At 50.2% G+C, this 18,629-nt stretch overlaps 1 protein-coding gene across 2 annotated transcripts in view; it reads left to right on the top strand.

The window, feature by feature from the left end:
• The first annotated feature begins 384 nt into the window (after window positions 1–384).
• LOC114065134 (mitogen-activated protein kinase kinase kinase 3-like) overlaps window positions 385–18,629 on the top strand; it is a 76,123-nt gene continuing 57,878 nt past the window's right edge. For both annotated transcript variants that reach the window (XM_027898795.1, XM_027898798.1), the window contains exon 1: window positions 385–496. The gene's annotated coding sequence lies outside the window, so the exon portion shown is untranslated. The remainder of the gene's footprint in view (window positions 497–18,629) is intronic.

Genomic DNA, 18,629 nt, shown 5'->3' on the forward strand with positions numbered 1-18,629 from the left:
GGGATGCGAGTCCGCCCGGGAGTATGCGCTACCCCGCGGGATCGGAACTGCCCCGGGGGTCGGAGCTGCCCCACGGGTCCCATCGCGGCTGATGAGACCTGCGGGGCCAAGGGCAGCCCAAGGGATGCCCCGTGGGGCAGGGCATCATCCCGCACGGGGGTTGCAGCTGCCCCGGGGGATCGGAACTGCCCCTGGGGTCGGAGCCGCCCCGCTCCACCGCCCGCCCCGGTGTCGCCCCCCAGCGCCGGGGCCCTGCCCGTCCCCCCCGGTGGCCCCGCTCGGTCCGCCCCCCCGTGCCCATCCCCGTCCCATTGGCCGCGGCCGCCCCGCGCGTCACCGCTTCCTCCCGCTTTTGTGCGCCGCCCCAGCCCGGCTCCAGCCGAGCGGAGCCGAGCCCAGCTGAGCTGTTCCCAGCCGAGCCAGGCGCCGGGACCCACGGCGGTGACAAGCCCCGGGTGTGCGGGCATGGCTCAGTGACCCCGCCGCCGCCGCACCGGTGAGTCCGCCCGCAGCCCCCTTCTTCCCGCCGGGTCCCTGCGCCCGCCCGCCCGAATAGTTTCGGGTTTTAATTATTTTATGCTGTCTGCAGCGGTGGCCGAGAGTTTTTGCAGCAGCCGGGTCTGGCTTCCGTGGCTTTTTTTTCGTCCTTCCTTTCTTGTCTTGCAAGCGGAGGGTTGTCTCTCCGGCTGGGTTTGGGGCTCGCAGGGGATGGAGTGGTTCTCCAAGAGGAGGGAGCCGGGAGCCGTGTCCGTGGGTGCGGATGGAAGGATTAAGGGATTGACCTTCCCCGGAGCTCCCCGCATACCCCTGCCTTGTGCTGGTGCGCTCGGGTCATTGGTTTTCCCAGGTTGTTTCCTGGAAGCCTGTCCCAGCTGCAGCTGCCGACAGCGAGCGCCGGGATTAGACCCGTTCCCGGGATGCATTCACCTATGGAGCGGTGGTCACTTGGGTCTCGCTTCCTTGGGAAGCGTCTCGACCACACCAGGGAGGTGCGGGGGTACCCAGAGAGCCCTCACTGTCCAGCAAAGCTGTCCCTGCACCGTGTGTCCGGAGCGGTGAGGATGGGATGAGCGTGGGGAGGAAGGCTCTGCGGCGGGCACGGACTCCCACGGGCGAGGGAAGCCCCGCTTGGGGCGAGTGGCCAGCGGAGCTGGAAGGCTGGATTTCCACCTGGACTCAGCCAGCGGCTGTCGTGGGGAGCTGTACCGCGAGTCAGGAGGATGCTCCGGGAGGATTTGCTCAGTTTGGAGAGCGGCTTCCCCCTCGGCTGCTGTTTTTTATCCTCCTCCTTAATTCCTGCCTTGCAATCCAGTGGTTTTTGGAAGCAGACCTGCTCCTGGTTCGGTGCAGAGTCTTGCATGTGTTAATGGTGTGTGGACCAAAAACACAGGGCTCACTTGGGATTTGGAGGCTTGGGATTTGTGCAGGATTTAAGTGATCCCAGGGATTTCCAGGGTCAAGCTCTTTCACTTATTTGGTGAGAGTGAGTGGCTGGGGGGAATTTCTTTCTGTGCCACCTTATGGATTCATTTCCAGTCTGGTACGTGCAGTTTGATGTAGCTCCATGCAGGATTTATGTGCAGAGTGCAGCTCTTGGAAGGAGTTCCTCAGGCATGCATGAGATCAGTTGCATTTGGGGACTTGCCTGTGACTACCTGTGCCTTGTGATACCTGTGTGAGGTGGTCCAGTTTGCAGAACCCCTCATTTGACATCAGTTATGAGTGGGGGTTCAAGGTTTCCCAGGGCTCCTGCAGATCAGAGCAGACCTCCATGGCTGGGCACAGCCTTTGCCCTGGGAAGGTTTTGCAGCTTGTAAAAGCTCCTCTGTTGGAGGCAGGACGTGAGGCTGGATGGGCTGCCAGCCTGGTGGGATGTGGACTTAAAGGATCTTTTATACCTCCCTTCTGTGAACGCGTTTCGGTGCCGCAGTTTTTTCCATGGGTCCTTAATCTCCATCAGGAACCCACAACTCTGCCCTGTCAACGTGTGCTGATGGGTGATGCATTTCTTTTTTTGGGGGCTGCTAGAGCCTGTGAGGGAAGTGTGCTCATGCAGAGAGATGTGGTCTGGATTTTCATCCAGACGAAGCGACTCCGACGTGAAGAGCCAGCGACTGTAGCAGCCAGAGGAGCGGCTCCATCCCTCCTGAAACGTTCCTGTTGCTTTATGATGCTTTGGGATTTCAGCCCGCAGCTTGGACTTGATGCTTTCAGAACGTTCCCACTGGGAAGATGCCGGCGAGGATCACACGGTGTGTCTGGCTCCCTGGCGGAGCCGTGGGATGGAGTGCGTTGCTGCAGCATGGAAAGGGATGTGCTTCCAGCCCTGCTCTCCCCAGATGGACGTGGGAACGGGTGTGAGAGCTGGCAGCATCTTCTGTTCTGGTGGATCTGGCCCTGCCGTCGGAGACCTGCTGGTCGAGGCTGGAGGGAAGTGAGTCAGGGTTTGCTGTTAGAAGGGATATCTTTTATTAGACTGCTCGGGGAGCACAGGCTGGCTCTGGACTGTACAAGCCTGTCCACACGTAGAAGACAGCAGGGAGCGATTGCCCTGAGCGCACCTTGGCTCTCCTGATCGAGGGCATCGTCTGCAAGAAGAGAGGAAAAAACCGAGATATTCAGCTCCAGTTCAGCCTGTGCAGTTCATCTGGCTCAAGGAAAGGCGTTTTCTCTCTCTACAAACCTCTGGACTCTTAAGATCCTGAGACCCAGCACAGGAAAGGGACACATCTCCCGTGCACCAGCCTTTCACAGGAGATGGCCGAGCCCAGCTTGCCCAGCGAGGAGCTGCAGGTGATGGGACTGGTGCTCCCTGATGCCTGACGGTAGCAGGAGGCTGCTGGGCTCAGTCACTTCCACTCCCTTCCCTGCTCAGGGCACAGGCCAAGCACACAGCGTGCACAGAAATGTGCAGAACGTCAGCTGTGCACCGGGGAGATGGAAAATGCAGTGGGGAGCCGCGAGAGGTGGAATATGGAATTCAACTTTTTTTCTTTTTCTTTTTTTTTTTTTTTTTTATATCATCAGATGCTTTTTAGAAAACGTGGGCTGTAAATGGTCCACTCATCCTGAGCCTGGCAGGTTCACCTTCAATCCCCAGACTTTATTTATTTTCCTGTTTAAGCTCCACGAGGGGAAATGGGTGACCAGGTGGTTTCGGTGAGTCCCTTCGGGGAGCAGTTTCCCCATCCCCACCTGCAGCCATGCAGGCCAGGTCACTTCAGCATTTCTTTCTGGCACCTTTTCTGCCTTTGCTGAGTGAAGTGTGAGATGCAGAGGTGGTGAATGTCATCTCAGTTGTGCCTGAAACACGCTGTCTCTGTGGGCTTGCCCCATATCCCACATGGCATGAGCCTTCATCTGATGTGGTTAGTGCTGGGGTGAGCATCAGATGGACAAGACAAGTGGTTTTCTGTCTGTGGAAGTGTGTGTGAGCATGCATGAGAGTGGATATGTGGGCATTTTTGTTTGTTTTCTGTCTATCCCTGCAGTCCTGATCTGGTCTGGCCAAGTAATCTTCCCGTTAGTCACTAAAATGCCGCTGGTATCCAACTCAACGGGTGGTCAGGCATTGGAACAGGCTGCCCAGGGAAGATCACCATCCCTGGAAGTGTTCAAAAAACATGTAGATGGGAGACATGGTTTAGTGGTGGACTTGGCAGTGCTGAGTTAATGGTTGGACGTGATGATCTTTTCCAGCCTTAACGATTCTAAGATTCAATTAGTCCGTCCCAGTTAATTAACTCAAGAAATGAAAAGCAAAGATCTCCCTTAAGAATTGATGTCTTCCTCTTCAAAGCCTCTTGGGAGCTATAACTGGCAGAAGAGCACGGGCTCTAAGAGCAAGAGAAGAGCGCTGTAGTGGGGCTAGAGAAGAGTTTTGGGGCTGCATGCTGGGAGTGTGTGGCTCCCTGCTTTGTTTCAATGCTTGGCCTGTTGCTCCAGGAGCTTTCCCTGGAGCCACAGGGAAGCCCAGGAGGGTGGAAGATGCAGGTGGGGACCCTTGCAGCTCTTTGCCTGGTGTCCCCATCTCAGTGACCGGGGTGGGGACACTGTTGAACGTCATTGCTGTGTCTGCTCTCAGGGCCAGCTTCTGTTCCCAGGGCACCTGGGACGTCTGTGAAGGGAACCCAGAGAGTTTGACCTGGACTTTCTGAGGCTTTTAGAAATCAAAGGTGGAAGATATTTCTGCACCCTCTGAAAAAGAGGGTTCTGCTCCCAAGCGCGTTTCCCAAACGCTTTTTTGCTATCCTGGAAGATCCTAATACAAATATTAGTGGAAAGCAAGGGGCTCAGAATTTAATGAGAATCTGTGATGGACTGGAGCCTGTCCTGCTCTCCTGAGTTAAAACCCAGGCTGGCCACCATTTTATTCAGAACTAATTGTCCTTTCTGTGAAATCCTCGCTGATGTTATACTCCCCACTCTCCCAAGATGATTTGGGGCAGCTCAGGGAGAACAAGCTGTAACAGCTATGAACCAGGGTGGAGCTGAGCCAAACCCTGGCTCGCCGTGGAAGCTCCATGGGACAAAGTCCTGTTGGCAGCGTGTGCCGTGCCCAGCAGCCCGGGACAGATCCTGGAAGGAGCTGGCCAAGCTACTGCGTGGGCCACTGTGTAAACAACATGTGTGGGGGCCAGGTCCTTGGTGGGGGTGAGAGGGAGGCTCAAGTGTTCAGGTAGTGATTAAACACCAAATTGCTTGAAAAAGTAGCCCTCGGTGGGTGGATCAGAGGCGCCCTGCAAACCTACTGTGAGCAGCAGCTTGTGTGCTGAAGTAACAAAAAGTCATCTGATTTGATAGCTGGGTGATTCACAGGGAGAAAAGACTTTGTACAATTGCTTTGGGAAAATAATTTGTGAGATAAGAAGCCTTTGCAAGGGATGTAGGAATGTCTCAAATCCATCAGTACTGAAAGGTCCATGTGGCCCCTGCAATGCTTTCGAGTGCTCCTGTGCTGCCAGGACTGTCCTGGAGTGGTCGTGTTTGTCTTGTCCATGTGCAAGTGTTTCTTGTCCATGTGCAAGTATTTCTTGCACAGCAGCTTCCCAATGCCCCCAGATCCCCAAGGGAATACTGAAAACTTTGCATGTAACAGTGGTTAGGCCAAACACTGTGTGTGAAAGTGAACCCTGTGTGTTGTGCTACAAGTTCTGCTGCTTTCGGTGCAGAGGTTCTGAGGAAGATGCTGCTGCTGCTTTGGTGTATCTGTTGGAGTCTGGGGTTTTTTGACATGGTCCTTGCCCTTCAGTCCTGTGGTCTTGGTCAGGCAGCTGGACTAGATGATTGTTGTAGATCCCTTTCAATTGAACTATTCTCTGAATGTACATGGAAGTCCATCATGACGAGGGTGGTGGGTTACTTGGATCACTCAGGGGTTTACGAGCTGCAACCTCTTTAGGTTTTTTGTCGTTGAGCAGAAGTCAGATTGTCACAGCCTAGTTGTGAACTGGAAATAGTGCAGTGCCCTCCATAAATAAGAGCCTGAAAGAATTTAGCAGATGCATAATCTCTTCCCAGTGGACTGTCTGCACCTTTTGCTCTGCAAGGTGCAACAGGGATGCTCTATCCCCAGGCATGAGGACCCTGCCTGAAGGGTAGTGGATACAGGATAATTAATGGGCATGTCTGGCTCTCACCAGTGCTTGCTAACAGGGATATCTTGCCTCTGATACAGATTTAAGGGCTGAGACATCCCCTACGAGAGGCAGAGCTTTGATAAAGAAGGTTTGTTCAGGTTAAACGGCTTGGGGGGAAAGTGTAAGGTGAGGGCTGTTGTCACAGGTGGTGAAGGTGAACTGAAGGAAAGGTGAGTGTGCATGAAAAGAAACCCTCTTTTAAATACCCTCTTCCTTTTAGCCTCTCATCTTTTCATCTCACCTGGGGAGTGTCCTGAAGGGAACTGTCCCTTTTTTTGTATGCAGGGTCAGTGCAGTGTCACTGCAGGGGCATCTGATAACAGTGTTATCTGTAGCTGGGTGATGCTGATAGGGGCTGATAATAGTCTTATCTCCAGCAGAGTGATAACTCGGAAGTCCCTGGGGGAGTGAGTGGCTGGAGGGAGGTCTGTGGACTGGACTGTGGGGCAGAGTGGTTTGAGTATGTAAATGATGAATATCCTGTACCTGAAAATCAGAGATCAGAGCTTTGGGCTTCCTCCTGTTGAGACTGATCAATGCACTGATGTAGTGTGGAGCTATTGGAGGAGGGCTTGTTCTGCTGGGTGAAGCATCCTTCAGTAAAGATACTGGGCTGGGCCAAGCTCCTGGAAAACTTTTCTTGCTTATGTAAGATGCTCACACTGCAGCCTTGATGCCTTCTGTTTGCCTTTCTGCACAAAACCGACCCCTGTGCTGCAATCCTTCTGCTGGCTTCCTTCTTGGAGAGTAGCTTTTGGGAGACCAGGGTTAATAAACCAGTGGAATGCGTTTGCTGGTCCTTGGTCTTAGTCCCCCCAGTGTTGGTGCTGAGGAGCAAGAATCATTAGAGAAATATGCAAGATATCTCAGTTATTTCTCTTTGGATGGTGCTGGTAGCAAGTAAAAGAGATAAACAGAAGCTGTTGAGCTGTGCTTAGCTTATTGCATCACTGGTTTTATTGAAAGGGTCAAGGTCCGGCTCTGAGTGTTGTTGAGCTGTTCCTGAGCCGTGCTGTGCTGTGCCAGAGAGAAAAGGTTAGGGAAAGGTGTACTTCTGGTGTTCTTGATACCTGTCTGTGTCTGAGGACTGGCTGAGCATCACCTTGCTTGGCTCAAATTGAGGATTTGGGGAACCATGCCCATTCCTACCTATTGTTGTTTGGGTTGGGAGTGCTTGCTGAGGCTCTCCGTGGCACTCTTCCCAAGGTGCTGTGACGTTAAAGATGTGCACGATGTGTGTCACTGTGTTACCTGGCTGATGACTCAAGAAAAACAGAGAAAATGTTTGTTTAGCCGTTGCAGTACTTCTCAAATTCACCTACAGCATCACAGGAGTGACTAACATCTCGTGTGTGCCCGGTCGGTGTTGGGATGGGGCTCTAAGGGGTGTGTTTTCACAGCTGGCTTTTGGACCCAGCAGAAAAGGTGCTGAAGATTGTACCTGCCTTCATCTCTGGATGAAGACAGATGAAGCTGGGGATGAGCTGGTTCCAGTCTTGGTCTTTGTCCAGGAAATCCTGTGCTGGAGAACTTCCCTTTCAGGAAGACAGTTGGGGTGTCCCAGGCAGGTGGTCTGGCACACTGAAAATGGATGAGGTGGAGCAAGACTTCCAGTGCCTGGTTCATCATTACTTGGGAAGCTGATTTGTCTCTCATGTGTTGCCTCTCACCCCTGCTGGAGCTTCTCAGGCAGCAGTGAACATGTTTTGCTGTTGGAAGTCACCAGGAGGTGATGATGGTGAGAGGTATCAGTGGAAGAACATGGGATGTGTCGGAAAGGATCTCCCCTTGCTGCATGGGGAACCTCCCACCTCCCTGACCTGTCTTGGGCTGGATTTCCAAAGCCCTGGACAGATGTGGTTGAAGGGGTCCAGGCAGCATCACAGAACATGACCATCTTCATGGCCGTGTTCAGGAGCGTCACCAGGGGCTTTGAGTGGTGCCATTGCAGGACTCTCCTTCACCCAAAGAAGATGGTAGGGAAATGATCTATATAATACATGCCTTTACAAAGCAAGCAGTTTGGTCAGGGCCTTTTGAAAGCTTAGGTGCATCTGTCATGCACCTGTTGTGTGCATATGTGCTTCAGGTCCCATGTGTTTCCTGGAATGCTTGGAAAGGGCCTGGTAGATGAACCATCCTGCAGTTCTTGCCTCAGTGTTGTTTTTGGGGCTGGTGGGCAGAAGGTGTCCTATCTGCCGTGGCCTGTGGAAAAAGCATGGGTAAGGCACTTGCTTCCTTGCTAATTCCTGCCATTTTCGGTCACTTCCCTCTCCATTTGCTGCCTGTAGCATCTCTGCCTGCTCCGAGAGCACGGGCTGGGAGGTGGAGCACTGATAACACCCCTGCATCAGGACCATGGGGGATCCTGGCTGCTGAATGCTTTCACGGGACACGCTTTGTGGCATTTCCTACAAAACCTCCTGCCATGGGGCTCTATTTTGGGGCTGTCTCTGACGTAATCTGTCAAGACACGGTCTGCTCTTTGACTTACTTCTGCAAGTCTGGTTGGGGATGGGTGACCAGTTGCTTACCTTGCATTACCAAAGCAACGAGTTGTTGCTTTCCATGACTCATGAAAATGCACTGTAGGCTCTCTTAAGAATGGCTGAGATCATTTTTTGGCTGGGTTTGGGCATCTGGTTTCCTTAGCAAATAGCAGTGGGGGTAGAGGGAGGGGGATTTCCAAACTCGTTTCTTTGTATGTGTGATCTGGTTTTTAGAACTGGGCTAAGAAAATACTTACTTCATTTGAAAAGGGGGGTGAAGAAAAAGGACCTGTAACTTCCATGTCTGCTTAGTTTTCGTAGCATGTCTCATTTAGTCGTGGTTTGCTGCAAGAAGGGGAAGGTACTAATAACATTACAGAGCTGTGTTTTCTGCTCTGAAATAAGCAAGGATGGAAACATCATGGGTGGTATTTTTCTTTTAAAGCAAATCCTTTTGGGGGAATGGAGGTGCAGATAAAATTGTGCAAACAAAACCGTAATTGCATCTTTTGTTGTTGTTGTTGTTGTTGATCGCGTTTGCTCAAAAAGGGGACTCTGATTCTTCAGTGGTGCATCAAGGCAGAGTCGTAGCAAGAGGTGTTTTAGTGTTTGGTTAATCTGATCTATTTATTTTTTAAAAAATTATTTATTTATTTATTTGTAGGCCCTTGATTCAGTTTCTGTTTGTTTTTTTGTTTTTTTTTTTTTTCCTGTGCAGTCCAAAGGCAGCAGCACTCACATCCCCTGAGAGTCAAGTGCAGCAAGATTAGCATTAACCAGAGCAGAATCAGAGCACCTGTGACAGCTTGAGAGGGCAGGAGGTCCTCAGGTGTTTTGCCACCTCTGCAGCCAGGTTGCAGCAGCCCCTGTGGTGTTTTCCCCAAGCCCAGCCATACTTTGCAGGCACCCGAGAGCAGACAGAGAGAAGGGAGGGGAAAACCTGGGTAGGCAGAAGGGGGAGTTGTTTGGGTCGGGAGGTTTGTGGAGCGGTGGGTTTGGTGTGCCCATCCCTTGCAGGTGGCAGGAGGAGCGAGGGGTAGGTGTGTCACACACTGTGTGCAGCAGTGGTAGCTGAGGTCAGGAGCGTGATAGCTGTGGACCGACCTGCAATGCTGTGCATGATCTCTGCTGGTGCTTGGCAGTGGTTTCTGCAGCCAGGGCAGGCAGGAGCGTGTCCCGTGTGCTGCGGGAAGGGGCTGGAGCTGCCCGAGGGCTGCAGAGGAGCAGCAGATCCGTGCTGGGAACAGCAGGAACACAGCAGCGTAATGGCCCGGCCCCCGGCCAGGGGTGAGCGGGAACAATGTGACTGAACAGGTTTGTGCTCACTTCCTCGTAATCTCGGAGATGAGATAATGCAGAAACCCAGAGACGTTTGCCAGCGGGAGCAGCGAGGTTTCCTCTCTCTGCCCCCACGCGCGCCCTGCGAGAGGGAGCAGGGACTTGCTGCTGTCTCTGAGGGAACGCTGATGAAAAGCAAACCCTTGCAGCTTGAGGAATGGCAAAACTGAGCCCCAGTCAAGGGTGATGGATGCTGCCCTCTGGGCTTGGCTCTGGGGCTGCTGCCTGTGCAAGCACCCTGTGCCAGCAGCTGCTGTGTGCACCGAAGCTTCTCGAGCCCTTCATGTTCTTCTCCTCCTCTGAATTCCTCTGCATCTTTCTTAGTTATCTTCGGGCAGAACAGGCAAAGACCTCTGCTTTAATCAGAAGTGTAGTGTTTACCCTCTTTTTTCCCTGGATGTAGTGTATTCAGTGCAGAGCACGGCACACCCTAGATCCGAGCCTTGTAGATCTCAATAGTTTTGTTCCATGCAAACGTGGGAAATTAATGTGACCTGAACTCTTCTCCTCTTTGTGGTGCTTGTGAGTATTTGAACATGGGGCCAAAGTTTATTATTCCTCTAAGTGGTGGGTAGCTACAGGCAGCTGCCTGTAGTGCTGTGGTATCACTACGTGGTGCCCCAGAGCTCAGCAGCAGCACGGGATGAGCTCTGTGAGACCCAACACAGGCCTCTTCAGAAGCTCAAGTCCTTATTTGTAGACTAATTTTTACCATAAGCTGTTTCTGCTGGGCAAGATCCACCAGCAACTGCAGATCTGATGGTTTTGGTGAGCAGAGGGTGCCAGCAGATGAGCTGGCACAGCTGACTTCTGTGGCTTTACCCTGCTGCATGTTAGGTGAAAAAAGTGTAGGCAAAATTTGGAAAGCTGTTCTGCTCTATTTTTTTTTTTAAAATGCTGTGCCTTGATATTGTCCCCCAGTGCATAATGCTCTTTGACTGAGGAGGCCAACAAAGGGGCTGCCTAATTTTTAGGCAGGTGTTGCTATGACAGCTGTATTTTCTCATCTGTAATTTACAGATGGAGATGCTGAAACAGCCCTCCAGCCCCCAAAATCAAGTGATTCCCTGTCAAATCTAAGGTTTCCAGTGTATAGTATCAGGCAAAAAGAATCCTAGATCACATTCTTTCCTCCAAAAATAGTGAGTTATTTCTTTTAAGATAGATGTTTCTTCTGGTTTGAGCATTTCAGGCTGTATACTTGCATTTCTTCAACCTTTGACATCTACAAGTAGTTCTTTTTAAGAAAAACAAGAAGGGAAGTGTGGATTCTGATGTAATCACGTGACTCCAGGAACCAGGTTCTTATGAGAAACACTGAAGCCTGTGGGAATTGGCAGTGCTCAGGGAGATCCTGTTGTCCAGCAGTTGAACTAGAAAATGAAGGAAAATCTTCTACTCCCAACTCCCTTTTCAGCATTGCTTTTCCCACCCTTTGATGCAAGAGATATTTAGATTGCTTGGCTTTTGTTTGGTTTTTGTTTTTTTGTTTGTTTGTTTGTTTGTTCGTTTTTCATACTGTGGGGTCTTTTTTATGATTTGTGTGGTAAAGTATTTTTTCCTTGGTGAAGTTTGCAGACCCGTGGTCTTGGGGCTTTCAGGTGCTCTTTAGGTTATGTGTGGGGGTGGTCTCTTGTGGGAGCCTTGCAGTTCTTGGGCACTTTAAAACCAGGGGAGGGCCTTGCTGCTGCTATGGCATGAATCAATGTCAATGCAAATTGCCATGTAAACCTAAATACCTAAGCTGCACCGGAGTCTATTCTCCCCAGATCCTTTGGTTCATTGTATTTCCTCTTCTGGGATGGTTGGGTTTTTTTGAGCTGTTTTCTGACAGCTTGCCACAGGAGGCTTGACTTAGAAGGTTGATGGAGGGGATGTTTGCTGTCTGTTCTCTTGCCAACCTGCTTCCTGCAAAAGTAAATGGAGTGCCTTTCCACCCTGGACAGGGTCAGGCTTGAGTGCTCAGAGAAGCACAAGTACTCTGATAAACAGAAATGGGGTTCCTGCACTGCCTGGGGCTGCTGGGACAGGAATTAGGGGACTTGCTTGGGTGCCTTGGAGCTCCCTGAGGCCGAAAACCAGGCAAATGTAAGTCCTCTTGCTTAACTCTGCTTGGGTAAGTCCTGTTAGCTCTCTCTGGAGTTATCCAAAACTTGCCTGGACATGACCCTGTGCAACCTGCTCTAGGTGAACCTCCTTTAGCAGGGGGATTGGACTGGAAGGTCTCCCGAGGTGCCTTTCAACTCCAACCATTCTGTGAAAGGCTGGAAGAGGAAACATCTTCAGAGGGCAACACTCTCCCATCACAACCACCAGGCAAGCAAAGCCAGCGTGTCCCTTCACAACGTGGGAGATATTTGTCCTGTGACTAAGCATAAAAGCTGAGAGATGGAAAAGGTCCTATTAGATCATCTGGTCCACCTCCCTGCTCTTCTCCCTGGTGTACATTTATTAATAGGCTGTTGGGCAGACAGGAGTGGTTTGCTCGAGGTTCCGTGGAGGAGCAGCAGGCAGGTTGTGCGGGTGAGGGACTCTGCACGCCCCTGACCCCACCTGCACATGCCCAGGTTGCTTGCAGCAGTGGGATTTTGCAGGGAAGGGTCCTAAAGCTCTGGACTCGACATTCCTGGCGTGCTTGGAGCGTTCCCGTTGACTTGCTGGGATCCGGTTTGTGCAGGCATCAGCTCTGTCTTTTTTTAGCGTTCTAGGAATAGGCTAATTTTACTTTATATTTATGATGGAGTAGGTGGCTTGAAAACTAATAATAGGGGGGGAAAAAAAATAATAGAAGCCTTTTTGGTAAGGAGAGGTCAGCCAGCTGCACATCTGCACAGCTGGCCCGGGCTCCCTTGGCCATGATCTATGACAGTGGTGCGTGAAGACTCCCAGAGGACGTGTCAGAAAGGTGCAGGTGGAAATGCTATTGCCATGACAAACACAGCAGGGCTGGAGTTTGAGGCCAGAGCTTGGGGACCATCAACATTGCTTCGTTTATCGCTGCTTGGTAACCACAGCCCAGCCTCTCGTGCACATGGATTGTTTTTTTTTTTTTATTTTGCATTTCCCGGCTTGGTTTGTGGCTCAGAGCATTTATCACCTCCTGGGTTGAAATGGCTGAATGTTGAGTATAAAGGAACAAATTCTGTCCTTAACTAATTCAGGGAAGAACTAGAGCATGTGCTCGACACAGGTAGGGGATGGGAACAGAAATTTCCCATCCAGGAATGTGGTGAACTGCCTTCTCATATTGAGTCTGTGTTGGCTTTTGCACTTAGGATCACTTCGCTGTCTCCAAAGGTGTCTCCTGGTCGTGTGAGATCAATATTTAGGATGAAAGACCAGAACCATTCTGTAGTGCTGGTGAGCAACCAAGCCTCCTCTGCACCAGCAAAACCTTCTTGCCGGTGCTGGCACCTTGTTGGGCCCCCTGGGGCTCTGCTGTGGGGCCTGATGATCCATTTCCTGACACTGCAGTACATTTTGTGTGGTTTTCTGGAGGTGTTATGGGACATCTCTTGGCTGAGTGATGGCTCTGTTGAACTGGGAGAAGCTCTTTCCCAGATTCATGGAGGGTAGGGGCTGGGTGTTTCACAGTACAGACAGTGTCCCTGGCACCAATGGTCTTTCTCTTGGCATCTTCTGTGGAAGTGACAGTATCACAGATGATGTTTTCCAGGAAAACTTCCAGCACTTGTAAAGAGCTCTGACATGGGCTTCGCCTCCCTCCCCTCAACCAGACATCTTCTAGGGAGGAGGGAGCTGGAGCACAGTGCATGCAGGGAGCAAATCCGCCTTATTATTATTTAATTTAGAGAAAATTTGGTCTAAAGATGTAAAAAGGAATTGCAAGTGCTGTCTGGACGCCGCCTCTCCTCATCAATTAGCGGCATTAAACTCTCAGCGGGGAGGATTAATTAGAAAACTGAAATCTTTCCGTCGTGACAGCCTTCTGGTTTCCATTGAAATGCAGCCGGGGAACTGGAAAGGCTTCTGTATTTTGTTTTGATATGCAGGCATATGTTTCTTTCCATCCTGGAAATTAATTCTGTCTGTCTGTAACGGAGCCGTGGGAATCAATATTGAGTTGAACTGTATTTCTCCAGAGCTTTCTCCTCAACCCAGTTGACTGTTTCCCCACTGTGCCTAATAAGTGACCTGATTTTGGAGCAGCTGAGCAGCTGCTCTGCCAGTTCAGAGGTGTTGTGCTGCTGCCTTGATGGTGCAGGGTTGGGTCCACAGCCTCAAGGGTGATGGGCTTCTCTCTTCTGAAAGTTTCCAGTTCAGACTTTCTCCAACATGGACAAAAGGCCCACAGCTTTCTGCTGTCTGTGGCTTTCCATTGCACCACACCAGGCTGGACACCATAGGAGAGGAAATTACTCACCACGCTGCCTCCCTTGCAGACTGCTCTTTGCCTTGGTGAGCTGTCATGCTTTCAGTCTCAAGTTCTGCAATGCCCTCAGCGGGGTTTAGGGGCAAGATCTGCCTTTTCCTCAGTGTCATCATCTTTTCTTCCCTCCACCAGGCTTGGAGGATGAAGCAGAGTCAGTGCAGCAGCTGTGACCTGCTCTCTTGCACCATGGGAGCAGGTCACTGTTAGGTGATGGCTGTGGGTGGCACAGCTTGGGCAACTCCATGTCCCTGCTCCAGAAGAAGTGCATTGGAGCAAGCAACAGGCCGTGCATGGGCTCTGCAGAACCACAGCTGTGTGAAGATTGGATGGGGAAAGGCTGGCAGGAGGGGCAGGGCAGACCTGGCAGGCCCTTGGCACTTTGAGCTCAGGGCAGAGCTCTCCAGACCTGGGTGAGTGTGTGGCCCTGTGCTGCCCAGTCTGGTTCCTGCGCTGTCAGTGGCTCATTTTTTATCGTGAGGGCAAGTGTACTTGAGTTCATGTGATACTACAAGTCAAGAGGACAAAGAGAACAAAGCCTCTGTGAAAGCTGCCCCACATGTTTGTTTCATAACCCCATCACCAGCCCACTGACAGCACGGAGACAGCAGAGTCCTGGAGCTGTGCAGAAACGTGGTCCTTCTGCCCAAAACCACAGCATGTCTTTTAATCTCCTCTTGCCACTGAGTGCTTAGTGCTCTGCTTTCTCCCTCTGGTCCCATCTCAGTCCAGAGTTGCATGAGCAAGGAAAGGACCTGTCAAATTCTGCCGTGGCTCTTGGGGGGCTGATACTCCAGTCCTGCTCTCCACGTGTGCTCTGGAGGCTGTGCTTCTTGCCCACGAGGAAGGCAGCAAAATAACCAGGTAGCTGCTGAGAGAGCAGAAAGTGGTCAATTAGCCCTCAGCCCTTGGCTTCACAGTCGATTGGAAGGTCTCGTTTGTGATCAGTCAAATCTAGGCAGGCGGCGGGGGTGAGGCTGCGCCTCGTTAGAGAGGATGCTGTGCAAGGGGAGGGCTGTGAGAGGGACTATCGATCCCAGCCAGCTGAGGGAGGAGGTGCTGCTGCACAGGGGCTGGTGGGTACTCACAGGAGGAGCAGGTGTGCTGCCCTGTGTGCTGTCAGCGGGATGTTGCAAGGGAGAGAAAGTGGGTCAGCGAGAAGGTGGGGCGAGTGTGGAAGATGGCACAGTGGCTTCAAAGCCCTGATTCTGTCCCGATGCCAGGCTGCCCACCCCGGGCATGGGATGGACCTCCCTCCTTCCCGCTCCAAAGCTTGGTCACTTAGTGTTAAAATTCCTGTTAGAGCGTGCTGGATCAGCCGTAGAGTTTGCAGTGCGTCTGATACTTAGAGGTTAAAACTACAGACACAGTGTTGGTTTTCCCCTGCCATTATCCTCAGGAGAACTGGGCATCCCAGTCCCTGTTGCAGATCGTGGCTCTCAGGCCAGGTTCTCTGCTGCACAGCGTTGGCTTTGCAGCCCTTTGGTGTAAAGCTTTGTTCATGGAGTCTCTTCATTTCTGATGCCAGATCTGTGCTGCATAGATCCTTTTCTCCCAATTGCTTCTCCCAGGGAAGATTTTACTCTGAGACAAATAATTTGCTGAGGACTTATTGCATCTGAAGGTTTTAATATCTATTCCTCCTTTTTGGTTTCTGCTCCTTCTTCTTCGTGGTTTGTGTTTTGGGTTTTGTTTGTTTGTTTGTTTTGTTTTGGGGTTTTTGTTTTGTTTTGGTTTGGGTTTTTTCCCCAGGAACATTAAAGAAAATGGCCTGAATTATCACTTAGCAAATACACTGTTTTGTTTCAGTTTCCCTCCCACAAAGTCCTCGGTCATTTTAGGAGAAAGACAAAAATAAGGCCATGAAATACCACAGGAGGAACAAATTACAACATTCTTCTGCATTGGCTTTTATATTATATGTAGAAGTGCACCTTCCCCTTTGCTGTGCTCACTTAGAGGGGAATGTTCATTGGCATCAAGGTTTCCCTCTGATTTATAAGTTTACAGAGAACTATCTGAGGACAGGACTTTGCCCTGTAAAAGGGAAAATTATTCAGAGCAGTGCCCTCCTCTAGCTACAGACCTTCATCCTCACAGGCAGGGCTGTGTGCTTGAATAATCCTGGTTCAGCTTCATCTGGGGAGATGAATGTACAGAGTTGCAGGAGATGAGGATCCTTCAGAGTTTGTCCCTTCAGTGCTTGATTTGACTTGTCTCTTATATATATTTATATTTTTACATGTATCTATAGATATATATATATGTAAAATAAATCCAATGTTGTCTGACCTTTGCTGAGAGAACAGTCCTTTCTAATCACTGATTTGCTTCTTTGTTTTCCTGTGTTTCTGGAAGTTTGAGATCTGTATGGAAAATCAGAGCTATCTTATATATATCAGTATAATTTGCTGATTACTTCACTGACTTTGGTAAAAGGAATATTACTGTAAAGCAAGTAAACAAAGTGAAAAAAATACCAGTACCTAAAGAGGCTACAAGAGTGCTGGAGGTGGGCTTGTTACATGGGCATGGAGTGACAGGACAAGGAGGAATGGCCTTAAATTGAAGGAGGAGAGATTTAGATTAGATATTAGGAAGAAATTCTTCCCTGTGAGGGTAGGGAGGCCCTGGCACAGGTTACCCAGAGAAGCTGTGGCTGCCCCATCCCTGGAAGTGTCCAAGGCCAGGTTGGACGGGGCTTGGAACAACCTGGGCTAGTGGAAGGTGTCCCTGCCCATTCCAGGGGGTTGGAAAGAGATGTGCTTTAAGGTCCTTTCCAACCCAAACCATTCCATGATGTCTTACTCGAGTTTGCTGTCTGGAACATTTAATTTACAAAGTCATTTGGGAAAGGAGAGGATTAAGGATCTCAATGACTGTTTTAGAGGGCTGCAGTGGAAGTTAACAGCAGGAGTCAGGCAGGTTTTAAAGCTCTTATTCTACCTACACTTTGTGCTGAAGTCAAGAATCTGGTTCAGGAGATTTCTTCTCCAGAGGCAGCTGTTGAGGACAGCTGCACTGGCTGGGCCACTGACTGAAGGATCCTGCAAACTGCACCATGGCTCTTAAACATAGATCTCTTCTAACGGCAACATATGTTGTGGAGAAGTTCCTTGAGCAGTTTTGGATGCGTTGCACACAAAGATGGAGAGAAGAAGCCTCAGCTGATGGGTATTCCTGTAGAATTGCTTGTTAGTTTCATGAGATGTAATTCCCAGGGCACTGGCTGGCTCTTCCAGTGAGCTGTGCTGGACTCTGTGTGTCACTTCTTGCTTAGCACCCTGATCAGTGCATGCTCAGGAAAGGCTTTTTCTTCCTCATCTTGGCTCATGAGGTTTGTCCTTTGAGCCCTCCTGGGAGATACACCTGCAAACCTGGCGTGGAGACACACCAGTTGCGTGCTAATTAACAGTGCAATCACAGGATCTGGAAAAGACCTCTAAGATCACCAAGTCCAACCATTAACCCAGCACTGCCAAGTCCACCACCAGAACAAGTCCTTAAAGGTCACGTCTACCTAGATGTATAGTCTTAAATGTCTGCTTTTTGACTGTCCCCCTATGGTGCACCCTTTGGAAATCCCGACTGGAAAATTCCATGAGAGAGGGGTCTTATGTGTCTGAAGTGGCACCAAAATGTAGCTGCTCTTTTGTGTATCTGGGAAATATGGACCCACCTTCCAGGGCAGTTCTATGAACAGAAGGTCAGATGTTCTGTGTTGCCTGTAGAAAACCATAAGGATGAGGTTGGGATGATTAGTGAAAACCTGTAATATTCCAACCACTCTCCCTTCTCTTTTGAATCCCTCCTTGCCAAGCCTGCAGGCTGACTGAGCTATCAGCACACATACATTTGTATTCTCGCCGTTAGAACAATCTCATTTGCTTTGCTGTTGTTTTTAACACTACCCCAGCCCTGGCCTCTGAAGCTTTTTGAAAATAACATTTACAATAATATTTTTAACAGTTCCGTAGTATACAAAACTCCAGCGCTCTGGCAGGACTCCCGGAAACTTGCTGAAAGTTAATGTGGTCAACTCTTAAAAAGGAGAGATTTTTTCCGCTTGACTCTTGCTTGTTAAACTCTGAGCCCAACATGTTCCCTGCTGCTTGAAAAAACAAGGAAAGTCCCAATTTTAGCAATGTTAGTTTCAGTAGCTTTCCAGCTGAGCCCTATTTCAGGGGCAACTGTGGCTTATTATTATTATTTTTTTTTTTTTTTTACAGTGGTGTGTCCCTACACCTTCAAACCGAAGTGTTAAGTGGTGCTCAGGCAGGAATAAGTAGGTGCTGCTTTCCCTGGAAGCCTGGAGATGATAAATGACAGAGGTAGATGCCACTTGCTTGTGCTGCAGTAGTGGCAAGACATCCTGACTTAGAATCCGTGTTTAATGTTGGATGCCGAGCCTCTGTGGGGTAAGATGAGCCCTTTTTGGGGCAGGTGATATTGTAAATCCCACTTCAAATCAATAGCACGCTGCAGGTGACTCCAGTGCTTTCCTAACCCCCATCCTACCCAGTAAATCTTCTAGTCACTTTTTCATCATCCAGGGGAAAAAAACCCCACACTTCTCCATCGTGTCTTCCTCTGCTTTGCTTTCTGCAACTTAGATCCAGAGAGGCAGGAGTTATGTGTGACTCCACGTCACACAGACACGTCATAGATGAACTGTTGTCTCACTTGAACTCAATCTTGCTTAATCCCTTCCCAGGCAGGAGTACGGGAAGAAAAGGGAAAAACTGGGATTAATTTTTAAAGTGGATTAATAAC

Source organism: Empidonax traillii, unplaced genomic scaffold (genome assembly GCF_003031625.1).
Source record: "Empidonax traillii isolate 1590-97213 ecotype Southwest subspecies unplaced genomic scaffold, ASM303162v1 scaffold624:size695616, whole genome shotgun sequence".
NCBI classification, from domain to species: domain Eukaryota; kingdom Metazoa; phylum Chordata; class Aves; order Passeriformes; family Tyrannidae; genus Empidonax; species Empidonax traillii.